At 37.2% G+C, this 13,599-nt stretch overlaps 1 long non-coding RNA gene across 1 annotated transcript in view; it reads left to right on the top strand.

Moving 5' to 3' along the window:
* LOC122435243 overlaps positions 1 to 13,599 on the top strand; it is a 216,029-nt gene that overhangs the window by 130,019 nt on the left and 72,411 nt on the right. Inside the window, exon 4 of the long non-coding RNA XR_006267619.1 lies at positions 5,909 to 5,963. This is a non-coding gene — a long non-coding RNA (uncharacterized LOC122435243). The remainder of the gene's footprint in view (positions 1 to 5,908; positions 5,964 to 13,599) is intronic.

Genomic DNA, 13,599 nt, shown 5'->3' with positions numbered 1-13,599 from the left:
CAAAAAGAAGAAAATATCTTGGAATAAACTTACCTAAGGAGACAAAAGAGCTGTATACAGAAAAATATAAGAAAGAAATCAAAGATGACATAAACATTGGAGAGATATTCCATGTTCCTGGGTAGGAAGAATCAATATTCTGAAGATGACTATACTACCAAACACAATCTACAGATTCAATGTGATCCCTTTCAAATTACCAATGGCATTTTTTACAGATGTAGAACAAAGAATTTCACAATTCATATGGAAACAGAAAAGACTCCAAATAGCCAAAGCAGTCTTGAGAAAGAAGAATGGAGCTGAAGAGATTAACTTCAGGAACTTGCTGACTTCACATTATACTACAATGCTACGGTCATCAAGACAGTATGGTACTGTCACAGAAACAGAAATATAGACCAATGGAACAAGATAGAAAGCCCAGAAATAAACCCATGCACCTATGGGTACCTTATTTTTGGCAAAGGAGGCAAGAATATACAATGGGGCAAAGACAGCATCTTCAATAAGTGGTGCTGGGAAAACTGGACAGCTACATGCAAAAGAATGAAATTAGAACACTTCCTAATACCATACACAAAGATAAACTCAAAATGGATTAAAGCCCTAAATGTAAGACCAGAAACTATAAAACTCTTAGAGGAACACATAGGCAGAACACTTGATGACATAAATCAAAGCAAGATCCTCTATGACCCACCTCCTAGAATAATGGAAATAAAAACTAAAGTAAACAAGTGGGACCTGATTAAACCTAAAAGCTTTTGCACAGCAAAGGAAAGTATAAGCATGGTGAAAAGACAACCCTTAGAATGGGAGAAAATAGGAAATCAAACAACTGACAAAGGATTAATTTCCAAAATATATAAGCAGCTCATAGAAGCCAATACAAGAAGAAACAAATAACCCAGTAAAAGTGTGGGAAAAAAACCTAAACAGACATTGCTCTAAAGAAAACATACAGATTGCTGAGAAACACATGAAAAGACTCTCAACATCACTCATTATTAGAGAAATGCAAATCAAAACTACAATGAGATATCACCTCACAAAGTAGGAATGGCCATTATCAACTCTACATAATAAATGCTAGAGAGGGTATGAAGAAAAGGGAACCCTCTTTCACTGTTGGTGGGAATGAATGTAAATTGATGCAACCATTATGGAAGACTGTATGGAGATTCCTCAAAAAGCTAGGAATAAAACCACCATATGACCCAGCAATCCCACTCCTAGGTATATAGCCTGAGGAAACCAAAGTTGAAAGAAAACACATGTATCCCATTGTTCCTTGCAGCAGTGTTTACAGTGGGTAGAACTTGGAAGCAACCTAGATGTCCATTGACAGATGAATGGATAAAGAAGTTGTGGTACATATCCACAATGGAATATTACTCAGCTGTAAAAAGGAATGCATTCAAGTCAGTTCTAATGAGGCGGATGAACCTGGAGCCTATTATACAGAGTAAAGTAAGTCAGAAAAAGAAAGATGAGCATCGTATACCAATGCATATATATGGAATTTAGAAAAATGGTACTGAAGAATTTATTTGCAGGGCAGCAGAGGAAAAAGAGACATAGAGAGCAGACTTACGGGCATGGGGAGATGTGGGGAGAGGGTGAGATATATGGACAGAGTAACATGGAAATTTACATTACCATATGTAAAATAGACAGCCAATAGGAATTTGCTGTATGTCTCAGGAAACTCAAACAGGGGCTCTGTATCAACCTAGACAGGTGAGATGGGGAGGGGGATGGGAAGAAGATTCAAGAGGGAGGGGATATATGTATACCTATGGCTGATTCATGCTGAGGTTTGACAGAAAACAACAAAATTCTGTAAAGCAATTAACCTTCAATTAATAAATAAATTTTAAAATTGCATTTGTTATTATTAGAATAAGGTATCAGATGAGTCCTTAAGTATGAAGAAGAAAAAAAAACCCTTGGGTTGTAAACTGGATATTTTAGATAATGTATTGTAGCAATTCTGGATTTGGTTTTAACTTTATGAGTTTTTTTTTTTTCCTAGAGAGTTACCTAGCTTTAGCATTGTAATTTCTTACTCCATGGTAAGCTGCCAATGAGATTTCTGTTCAGTTTTTTTATTATAATTTTTTATTCTGACTTCATATTGTTCCTTGTGTCTACATAGGTTAGTGATCAGTCAATGATTTGGGAAGAGGTTGTTCTCAAATATCTCGAGCCTGTAAGGCTCCCACCCTCAGCTGATCTGGGAAGCACAATCAACATTTCAGTCAGTTATCAAGTCTACTTTCAGTTTTGCTTTTTCTTTGCTTCTCTTGGGTCTCTTTCATAAGTGTGCATATTTTCCCAGTCAGCCAGGGATATGTAGAACCCTAGTATGGTGCTTTCATTTTCAAACTCTCCCTATCAGATTCTTGCATGGTTCACTGGTTGTCCCACTGGAACCTCAAACATGGGCTACCAAATGAACAGATTTTACCATTTGTTTCCTAATGAGTTTATAAGTGTTAGCTAACAGTCTTTCACTATCTGACCCAAATGGAATTTACTTCCTCTCAGAGTTAAACTGCTAATTTTGGTGGCCAGCCCATAGTTTGGTAAAACTATTCTTCTTACCTTCATAGCTGAAGGGGAATGAAGCGGGTGCTTGATGGGAACCGTCTCATGCAAGGCCACAAACTCATTCCTGCACACATCTCTAGTAGTTTTTCAAGGCTAACTGTGCTTCAGTAAGTTCTTTGCCTTCAGTCAACTTTCAGAGACATAAAATGGTTGCTTGTTTTGTATTGATTTCAGCCTATCAATAGTGATGTTCTCAAGTACAAATGCATAGAGGCAGTCATCTGGACCCCTGATACATGTGGGATACCCCCACAGAAATTTCCCCAACCAGAGCTAATGTTGTGGCTGAACTGGCCCTTATGATTTTTATTATTAATGATATGATGTGATAGCATGACACCTCAGCAACAACCATCAAGGAACTTTGAGAAATACAAGGTTTCTTATTTACAAGTCCTGAGTACTTATTTACAAGTACATGAGAGTACATGGCATACCCAGGGCCTCACAGGGAGGTCATTAGGAGAGACAGAGAGAAAACCTGAACCTGAGGTTCTGCCTGTATTTGGGGTTGAGGTTGAGGCATCTAGGGTTTTGTGTGTTCACTCTTTATGGGTGAGCTTAAAAGAGGAGAGTAGAAATTAAAGTGTGGGAAGGGAAGCAGGATCACTCAAATGGTCAGTAGTCTAGGTCAACCAGGGATTTCTAAAATGGGTGGGGAAGCCTGGCTCCTTCTCTAGTTGTGTGTTGGGCAATGTGCTTGTTGGAGATGGATGTTGGAAATAGATGCTATAGCAATCAAAAGCTTAATGTCAGGCACTTACATTATGATCAGCAAAGCTAATTGTCTGGCACTTAGTATGCTGCTTTTGACAACTTTTTCCAGCTTTATACTTGATTTTCGCAGAGAGAATTAGCCAAACCCTCCAGCTATCATAACCAGAGTTTTCACTCTATCAGGCAGAATTCTTCTAATTTTCTTACAACGAAACCTAAAAACTTTGCCACATTCACTCTTCTATAAGTTGGTTATTGCTGTATAATAAATAACCCCTATACTTAGTGGCTTAAAATGACACCCATTTATTTAGCTCTTCTTATTCTGGTTGAACAATTAAGGCTTAGCTCAAATAATCTAGTCTCAGTTGGACCCATTCATATTCCTGTGGTGAACTGTCAGATAAACCAGGGAATGGATTTTTTAAGATGGCCCCAGATGCCATGAGTTGTCTGTTGCTGCTACTTGTGGTCTCTCATCCTTCAGTCAACTGGCCCAGGATCATTCACGTGGAAACTGAGCAGGGCTCCAAGACTGAAAGCTGAAGAACACAATAATTGCTGACCCGTGCCTCCACAGGAGACACTCAAACACTCAAAGGCAGGTCTAGCTCAGACTCTTGTGGGAGTCACTGCTCCTTTCCCTGAGTCCTGGTGTGCACAAGGATTCGTTTGCACCCTCCAAACATCTCTGGTGGGTATGAGGTTTGATTATAAATGCAATTGTGCCCCTCCTACCATCTTGTTGGAGCTTCTCCTTTACCTTTGGACATGGGGTATCTTTTTTTGGTGGGATCCAACATTTTCTTGTTGATGGTTGTTCAGCAGCTAGTTGAGGTTTTGGTGTTCTTGCTGAAGAAGATAGGCACACAGCCTTCTACTCCACCATCTTGTATCACCTCCATTTCTTAAAGAGATGGAAATACCAGATCACCTTACCTGCCTCCTGAGAAACCTGTATGCAGGTCAAGAAGCAACGGTTAGAACTAGACATGGAACAATGAACTAGTTCAAACTTGGGAAAGAAGTACATCAAGGCTGTATATTGTCACCCTGCTTATTTAACTTATATCCAGAGTACATCATGCAAAATGCTGGGCTGGATAAAGCACAAGCTGGAATCAATATTTCTGGGAAAAAATTCAATAACCTCAGATATGCAGATGACATCACCCTTATGGCAGAAAGTGAAGAGGAACTAAAGAGCCTCTTGATGAAAGTGAAAGAGGAGAGTGAAAAAGTTGGCTTAAAACTTAATATTCAAAAAATGAAGATCATGGCATCTAGCCCCATCACTTCATGGCAAATAGATGGGGAAACAATGGAAACAGTGACAGACTTTATTTTCTTGGGCTCCAAAAATCACTGCAGATGGTGACTGCAGTCATGAAATTAAACAACACTTACTCCTTGGAAGAAAAGCTATGACCAACCCAGACAGCATATTAAAAAGCAGAGACAGCAGTTTGCTGAGAAAGGTCCATATAGTCAAAGCTATGGATTTTCTAGTAGTCATGTATGGATGTGAGAGTTGGACTATAAAGAAAGCTGAGCACCATCGAATTGAACTGTGGTGTTGGAGAAGACTCTTGAGAGTCCCTTGGATTGCAAGGAGATCAAAGCAGTCAATCCTAAAGGAAATCAGTCCTGAATATTCATTGGAAGGACTGATGCTGAAGCTGAAGCTCCAATACTTTGGCCACCTGATGTGAAGAGCTGACTCATTAGAAAAGACCCTGATGCTGGAAAAGATCGAAGGCAGGAGGAAAAGGGGACAACAGAGGACGAGATGGTTGCATGACATCACCAACTCAATGGACATGAGTATGAGCAGGCTCTGGGAGATGGTGAAGGACAGGAGGCCTAGAGTGCTGTAGTCCACGGGGTTGCGAAGAGTCGGACATGACTGAGTGACTGAACAACAACAATACTCAGAATTAGCACAATACCACTTATTCAGCACTTTATTAGTCAAACCAGGCCATAAGACCAGCCCCAAGTCAAGTACGGAGAAAAAGACTACACTTCTTGATGTGAGGAGCTTCAAAGTCATGTTGGAAAGGGATGTAACACTTTCTAGAGGGGGGTGGGGTAAAGAATTCCATTTTGAAATTGATCATAACATCCATCCTTCTACTTGAAAGGAATTCAAGTACAGTGGAAGAGATTTCCTTTCTCCCACCTAAGACAGTTCCCTCCACTTGTGCTCTGTATGCTTACTTCTTCCACCTTTTAACTCTCTAGAGGGAAGGTATCATCCTTAGTTGTCTTTCCTTCCATTCCCAGTGTGAAATGGATCAGTGAGGCAAAAAAAAATGATGATGATTTTATGTATGGTATTTCTGTGAGAGATCATGATTATGGATGTGTTTGTCCTTTATATGTGAATTTCCAGTTACTCTCTTGTTCATTTGTAAGTATGAAAATGATGTCCTTGCCAAATATGGATATTTAGTGTTACTCAATATTTTCCTTCTATTCAAGAATAGTCAAGGGTAGTATTGATAAACAAGTATGCTCCCTAGGTCCTGATTACATTGTTTCTCTAATAATTATTATTGGCCCCATTTTACAGATGAAGAAGAAGAAAATGAGACTCAGCAAGGCACTGCTTCAAGGTTAAGAAATGGGTAAGTACATATTTGAATCCATATATGCTCTTCCAGATTTGTGTTTTCTTCATCACACATTTCAAGTGATATACTAAGGGTTCTGAGAAAAACTATCACAGCTGAAGTCCATTTTGAGGGATGGAGGTAAACAAATAGAAATGAAGACTTTGTCATATTCCTGTTCATGTTCTAGATTTCATTTGCTGCTCATCACATACAGCTAGTAAAAGCTTGAAATTTCACTGACTGGAGCTTGATGGAGGTTCACTTTATAACTATCTAGAATGGACCAAGGTCTAATTCCTGTTCCAATAAAGATCACTGGAAATAAAGTCTGTTAGAATGATTGATATATAGTCCAAATCATTACATGTTAGCTTTTTTCTGTTTCAGTGTGCCAGACTAATGAGTGGCAAAAGATAATTTTTATTTGTTTGACTCACTTTAGTAATATTATTTTAATAGTATTTTTTAGTTGTGAGAATAGAAAGTCATTAATATATTTAGAAACGGGAAAAAAGCAAAGCAACCATTCATAACATTTTCATATATTCCCGTTCAATCATTTTTTTTTTGTTTATTTATAATGGGTGAATATTTCTATATTTTACATTTTTAGCAAGTATGCAATATATGGTTTTTGTCTTAGATATTTTAGTTCATTTTTTGATTAAAACATATTAATTTTTAAAGTAAAACATAAACAATGCAGATTTGGGGGATAAAAAGCATAAACAGTCCATATAGGTTTCCCCACAAAATTAAAATATGTACTAACAAGCATAACACTGGTTAAGTAATTCATTATTTATAAGCGATTTGATGGTATACTGAGAAAAATGAGTTAATGGAGAAATAAATCTCTTAGTCAAAGTGCTTGGCAAATCATCTGTACACATGACTCCCAGATTGCTATTTCCCAATATACCATAAATAATGACTTAGTGATACTAGCAATAAAAATAAAATATCTAAGAATAATGTAAAAGAGATATGGGTCCTATATGAAAACAAATATTAAATGGAGTAAGAATAAAAGATGATTTGAACAAACTGAAATATTTATTGTGCAAGTAGATTTGAAGACTGTATTACACAGGTTTAAATTATTTTAAGTATGCAATAGATTTTCCAAAGGCACTCAAAAATAATTCAGCACCTATTTGCATTTTTTAAAAAAAACACTGTGTACTTTAAAAGTAGATTTGTAGAGGGCTACATTGAGGTGAGTTTTTTTTTTCTGTAAAAAGACACAAAATGATTTTATAACCACCACTGGAGGAAATTCTATTAAAATTAGAACCAAGACAAATATGCTCATTATCCCCACTACCTAATATTGCTTTAGAAATTCTTTCCACCATGAAAAGATATTAAAAAGAAATGAAACCTATAACTTTCAGGATGGAGAAAAAATAATCATTGCTCAAGGATGATAAGAGTGTATTATTGGAAAACACATTAGAAACAACACAAAATGCCTTGGTACATATGTATTCTATAAAAGGCTAGAATAAACAGCAACTATTTAAACTATCAATAACTTTTATGTGTATCAGCAAGAACCACATACAAAACATAATAGAAAAATGATGGCATTCACAGTAGTTAAAGAGAAGTGATAAAATTGAGAGTTTTGAAACAAGGTTTGAATGATAAACGGAGAGACAGTTTATCAGTTTTGCAGAGCTAAGGATGATGGAGGTGGTGACTGGGGTGATAAGGAAAGAATCACAGATTATAATCTCAGATTATAAAGTCTCCAGGTTCTAGCCAAGGATCCCTCATAGTCATCAGGCAGGGTTCCCATGTCTCATCTATGTGTCCTTTTGTATAATTCGTTATAACTGAAAAATTCAACACTTTCACAACCCATTATGCCCTTCCAATCTTTACAAATGTCTGTGCCAAAGACAAGGGGAAGAAACTTAACACAATATTGTAAAGCAACTCTATTCCAATAAAAGTTAATTTTAAAAAGGGAAGGGAAAGGAAGAGAAAGACGTGCTAACATAGGAGGGGAGTTACGGGATAGGCGGGTGATCTAATAATAATGGTAGATAAAACCTTATTTCCAGAGCACAAGGGTTATAAACTTCACAATAATCCCAATTAAAATGTCAATGGTATTTTATTCGCAAAACTCAACATAGCCATATTAATATTCACCTATTTGAAGAGCATTGAAAGAATGCATAGTTTAAGAAGAGTAAAATTGTTTTTAAAACCTTGGCATTCCAATGTCTGGATTTGCAATAATTATTAAATAATTTGATAATGTTGCTTAAGTATTATTTGCCAACTGCTTTGAACTTTAACTCCCATCTTTTAACTTCACCACAAAGAAGAGAGACAAAAATGAACACAAAACTTGCCTTTGTTGTAGAAATTAAATCTGTGGTCAAGGGGTTCAATGCTTAACATTGGCTAGGTAGAAGAAAATGGAAGGATTTAAGTCATCCAGCATTGGTTGAGGACAATCTATGTGCCAGGTCCTGTGCTAAGCACTTCATCATTAATTCTCATAACATTTTGCTATTACTGCTAATTATATAAAAGGAGACCAAAGATTAGAGTGTAGTTGGAATTTGATTTCAAGTTTTTCTGGGTCCCCAGCCTATGCTCCTTGCACCACCACCATGACTTATCTAAAGAATTATTTAACTGAGTAGTCTTTTTGTTATGACATTTTTGGTGGTGTATAGAGGTTTGCAACTTAAATAAGGCCCTCACCTCCTTAAAAACACTACAACCCTGGATGGTGTTGACTATGTTGGTTTTTTCTTCTTCACAGGATATAATGAATGATCTTGAGTTTTATCATAATACTGATCTGCATTCCAGTTACATTCCTAGCAGTTAATAGCTGTGTAAATAGCTGGACAAACTGTTTAAACAGTTGGAGCCTCAGTTCCGTCAGCATGCATAAAACTTCACATAATTACTCAGAAAAGAGGATAGTCTGTTTTGCCATCACCCCATGCAGCCATTTTGATAAAATCTTCACCTTCACAAGGGATTCTGTGACATTTTGGGGTATGATGATATTGTCATCATAGTTGCCTTTATATACCTTAACTACTGGTGTGTTTATCACCCAGTCTAGTGTAGAATGGGAAGAGACAAATCTGGCCCACGTCTAGCAACATCCAAATCAAAGCCTCAAGTAAAAATAACCAAGTTAAAAGTTTTCTGTTTGGTGGGTTGGTTAGTTAGTTTTCATAGAAGCGCTGGATACAAGCTTTGAAAAGAACTTCCTAATGGAATCATATTATCTTGCAGAGGAAGAGATCCTCTTTGTATTTGATCAACTAGAATACACTGACAGCAAGTACATATTAGGTGCTGTGCTAGGTGTGGAGGTGCAGATATGGATTATATAGAAATCCTTCCATCAAGATGTTAAGAGTAGTTGGGGGAGAAATATAAACAGATTAACAAATCATAACATTTTTGATGATCTACTCTGTGCCATGCAAATTTGCATATCATTTATTATATATAATTATACATATATATATATAGCATATACATATTTTTTTCTCAGTGGGGTTTTCTCAGTGTTGCTGAGAGGGTAAATAACTAAATAGTGAATGGTGGAACGGTGGAACTGAGACTTACACTAAATATGTGGACACTAAAGGTGATCCTTTTTCCACTCATTATGGCAACAATTATTTCATACGTAGTGGCCGGTATAATTTCCCAATGAGACAGTCATCCTGTTTCCAAAAGGACTCATGTCTGTAAAAATCCAGGCATACAGCAAGGCTTAGCTTCTCCATAAAGAACCAGGTCACTCTTAGTCAAAACACAGATAAGTAATGTGTTTTATATTAGTGTCAATTTAAAGAAAAATGCACAATGTAGAAGTTGTGAGTTGAGTTTTATTCAGGGACCTTACTGAGGACTACAGCCCCAGAGACAGCTTCTCAGATAGCTCTGAGGAGCTGCTCTGAAGAAGTAGGGGAGGAGCCAGGATATACATGAGTTTTTTTTTTTGCTGGGAAATGCCTGTAGTCAAGCGTACATCCTGGTAGGATGTGACTTCTAATTACAAAGAACATACTTCAAGTTAACGCATCTAATGCTTTTCTATGTATGAAAAGATGCAAGAATCTGGGATCACTGAAATTCTTCCTTAGTTATGCATCTTAACTATGTGGGGCCCATATATCCAAAGCACAGAATATTACATCCTTTTTTTCCCACCCTGTATTCTCCTAAGTGTATATTGTCAGTGAGCTACTGCAGTGGGTTGCAACTTAACCCTCTGCATAACGAGATGATGAGCAACACTCTTTGTTCTTTTTGTTTACAGTAGGAATGAGTGGAGAGCTTGGAAAGTGAGAGCTACAATAGTGGGCCCTTCTGTGGAAGGGATTTTACCAAGTATAAAGGGCTGTAAAACTCCAGTTGCCCCTTTGTTTCTGCCATCTCAGTGGGGTCCAATGTTAAGAGAACAGTTTCTCAGAAACAGTTGTTATTTTGTAAAGGGGCAATGAAATGCCTGGCTCAGTGCCTTCAGCCACTTACAGTTGGCCCAATCTTTCATCTCCAGGGTTCCCCTGTGAGAGGTGCCAGGAAGTTTCTTTAGAGACATCAACAGATTTTAAGTAGAACCAAAAGAGCCATGGGACATCTTTTGGAGGCTAGAAATGAAAACATATTGCAGGTTGGAGTCAAGAGACCCAGAATTGAAAATTGACTTTAGCACTACCACTAGCTAACTAGCTGTGTGATATTGATTATAGAACAGTTCCTGACATTGTATTCACTCAATAAATACTCACTGATTATAGGTGTTTGTTTCCCCTACTTGATTATGAGATCCTTGAGGGCAAGGGCACAATTTAGTTGGTCTTTGTAAATCTAGCATCCAGTTCACTAAGTCCGGTTAAGGTCCGCTAAATTTTGAACTAGTTATTTTTTTTTTTTTGAGTAACATTGATAAGAAAATCATTCACCCAGTAAGGACACAGTTCAGAAGTTCTTATGGATGTAGGCACCACATAGTTTACTCTTAAGTACAGGTATCAAGCAAATTATTCTTTTTAATCAGCTGTGAGTTCTTGAGAGCAAAGAAATGCTCATTATCTTTGGCATTCCACACTGAAGCTAGTATTTATAGTACATGTAATGATTTACTTCAGCTTTTCTTTTATCTCAATCATTCAAGTGTCACTCTTAATGGTTTTTGCTTTATCTGTGCACAATCTGTACTTTCATTAAATGTTTTCATTTTTGAAATTAAAAAAAATCTTTTAAAGTGAAACATAGCTCTAAGATTAAAAATTAAGAACACAAAATAATATTATGAAATATTTTAAAGTGAAATTAAGATTCAGTACAGGTAATAGTATGCTAGTATGTGCATGCATGTGCATGTGTGCTCAGTCATGTTCAACTCTTTGCAACACTATGGAGTGTAGCCTGCCAGGTTTCTCTGCCCATGGGATTCTCCAGGCAAGAATACTGGAGTGGGTTGCCATTTCCTTCTCCAGGGGATCTTCCTGACCCAGGGACCAAATCTGCATCTCCTGCATTGGCAGGTGGATTCTTTACCACTGAGTCACCTGGGAAGCCCAAGCTAGTATCTACATTATACTAACTATATACCTTCTCTCTTTCAATAGTTATGATAGCTCTTCTAGAAAAATGTTCTTCCCATGACCACAGTTGAGATTAAGAGCCAGGGTAATTAGGCAATAGCCCAGTGTCACACAGCTAGCATAAGGGAGAATCTGAAGTCTAACTCAAGATTTTTAGATGCTAAGGCCCACATGGAGTGCACTGTCCCTAACTTTATTACAGTAAGTCCCCTACAGACGAATGAGTTCTGTTCCAAGAGCATGCTCATAAGTCCAATTTGTTCGCAAATCCAACAAAGTTAGCCTAAATACTCAACTAACACAATCAGCTATACAGTACTGTACTATAATGGGTTTATAATACTTTTCACACAAATAATATGTACATAAAAAACAAACACAAAAAATAAACATTTTAAATCTTATAGTACAGTGCCTTGAAAAGTACAATAGTAGTACAACAGCTGGCATACAGGGGCTGGCATCAAGTGAAGATTTACTGACTAGAGGAGGGAATTCTTTCCCTTTTTTATCACTGATCCAGGCTTCCTTTGTTTTCAGGTCATCTCCTCTTTACAACTTTCAGCAGCTCCTCAACCCACAGGCACTCCCCACATCCTTTGCCCACTGTCAATACATTCAGCACTGAGGCCTGCTGGAACAGAGGGAAAAAATGGATATTTTAAAGTCTTTCTGAGAACACAAAATAATTGTTATCTATACCTTCGTGAGAAGTATTAAGAAGTGAGCATCTGAGGAGGGCTCTTTGTGATCTAGTTTCTTGGAGTGAGAATGCAGATCAGAGTTCTGAGAGAGAGATGAAAATTATCTTCCTTGTGTAAAGGACTAGGGGAGGAGATAGAGTCTAGACGACCTAGAGGCTCCTATGGAGGGAGCGAGTAGGGACAGTGAGCTGCTGACCTGCAGGAAATGTAGGAGATAAGGATGGGCACAAGACTCAGCTCATGGTGGGCACACAGTAAATGTTCATAGATTTTAACTGAAAAGAGATGTGGTAAATTGTGGGGAACCATATAATCAGAAAATTGCCTTCTAAACTGAAGCTGTGACCAGAAACTTTGCCTTTGGGTTAGCAAAAATCTTTCTTCTGTGTTTAGAAACTTAGTAGCCAGATCAAGGAAACTTGAAGCAGCAGTGATTTGAGATGAGATAAGCTTCAAGGAATAATGAATCTGAGCTGGTAGCTGAAGCAGAGGGATAGAATATGCAGTAAGAGAAAGAGAAGAGGAAATTATGTTGTTTATTGGCACCCTTCCTCCACCATGTCAAATAATTTATGTATATTACTCCATTAAGTCTTCAGAACAAATCTGCAAAGCAGGTGTTCCACCCACACAACAGATGAAGAAATAGGCTCAGAGTGATTGAAGTCTTGTTAAAGGTCACAGAGATTGAAAACGTCAGAGCCTTGGGGTGTTACCTCTAGTTGTTTGTGACCCAAAGAAAAAGTTGATGAGAGCTCCTGGATCTAGAGTAGGAAGGTGGGTTTGATAAAGGTTCCTCTATTTCCTTGGCAGAGAGCAGTCTGATTCTCTGCATCAGGCTCTAGAATAACCACAGGACAGACCCAGGATGTGTCTGGATTCCTTAGACTCACATAATTCTTAGGCTGTAGTTTTTGTTTTCAATTTTTATAGTTATAATGAATGCTGCAATAAATTCCTTCATTACAAAGGTTTTATTAAAACCCCTTTGCCAGCAAAACATCTAATATAATTCAGTTTATGTGTCAGTTTATATGTGTGTGTGTGTGTGTCTGCTTATGTGTATACATCCTAGTTATTCTATTTGAACATATCTGGATATATCAGAAATGCTTAATGAATACTTACACATTTATTTATTTAAAAAATAAAATTTATTTCCAAATCCTTAGGTGAATAAATGACTTATAGAAAATAAGAACAATTTCAAAAATGAGGAAAAATTCTTAATTCTTTGCTACTTTAAGCAGCCTCCAGTATACAACATTGTAATTAAAATGTAGGCCACAAAGTTATATTTCTGGAATTATGGCAGAGACCAAGTCCTATTGAAAAGAA

Source organism: Cervus canadensis, chromosome X, assembly GCF_019320065.1.
Source record: "Cervus canadensis isolate Bull #8, Minnesota chromosome X, ASM1932006v1, whole genome shotgun sequence".
Taxonomy (NCBI): Eukaryota; Metazoa; Chordata; class Mammalia; order Artiodactyla; family Cervidae; genus Cervus; species Cervus canadensis.
Note: the sequence above shows the minus strand (reverse complement) of the source record. Positions and strands in the feature narration are given on the sequence as shown.